At 67.4% G+C, this 860-nt stretch overlaps 1 protein-coding gene across 1 annotated transcript in view; it reads right to left on the reverse strand.

Annotated features, from left to right (window-relative positions):
- The window catches only part of P2RY2 (purinergic receptor P2Y, G-protein coupled, 2), a 14,953-nt gene extending 14,737 nt beyond the window's left edge, over positions 1-216 (reverse strand). Inside the window, exon 1 of the mRNA XM_014956652.1 lies at positions 34-216. The gene's annotated coding sequence lies outside the window, so the exon portion shown is untranslated. The remainder of the gene's footprint in view (positions 1-33) is intronic.
- Positions 217-860: the final 644 nt, after the last annotated feature.

Below are 860 nucleotides of genomic sequence, written 5' to 3' on the forward strand. Positions count from 1 at the left end.
CCACGCCCCCCCCCACCCCAAGCTCCCACTCACCGGGCGATGCCGAGCCGGGTGGCTCCGTGCCGGCTCCGTCCCTCTCGGTTCAGGAGGGTGGCGGAGGCAGCTCCATGTCTTCGGGGCTCGGTTCTTCCCCAAAACCCCGGTCCCGGTCCCGGTCCCGCCGCGTGTGAGCCCCGGGGCAGCGGGACAGGGACCGCCCGTGGGACCGCACCGCCCTCCCCGGGGCTGGGAACGGGGCAGGACCGGGACAGGACCGCCCTCTCCCGGGGTTGGGACGGGGATGGGACGGGACCGCCCTCTCCCCCCCCCCGAGGATGGGATTGGGACAAAACATCCCAGTCCAGGGATGGGATTAGGTTGGGACCGACCCTGGGACTGGGAGAGGAACCCAATCGGTCCCTCCTTTCCCTCCCCGGGGATGGGGAGCCCTCAATATAAGAAGGACATAGAATCACAGAATGGTTTGGGTTGGAAGGGACCTCAAAGATGTCCTCACTCCCATCTATGTGCACGGAAGGGGGTGCGTGTGTCCTGGCCCCACCATGTGTGTGCACGGGGGGGTGTGTGTGTCCTGCCCACCCTGTATGTGCACAAGGGTGTGTGCGTGTGTCCTGGTCCCCCCATGTGTGTGCACAGGGGGGTGTGCGTGTGTCCCCCTCCCCCGTGTGTGTGCACAGGGGGGTGTGCGTGTGTGTCCTGGTCCACCCGTGTGTGTGCACAGGGGGGTGTCCGTGTGTCCTCATCCCCCATCTATGTGCACAGGGGTGTGTGCGTGTGTCCTGGTCCCCCTGTGTGTGTGCACAGGGGGGTGGGTGTGGGTGTCCTCACCCCCGTGGGTGTGCACTGGGGGGGGGGGGCGT

This window comes from Calidris pugnax, unplaced genomic scaffold (genome assembly GCF_001431845.1).
Source record: "Calidris pugnax isolate Ruff unplaced genomic scaffold, ASM143184v1 scaffold275, whole genome shotgun sequence".
NCBI lineage: Eukaryota > Metazoa > Chordata > Aves > Charadriiformes > Scolopacidae > Calidris > Calidris pugnax.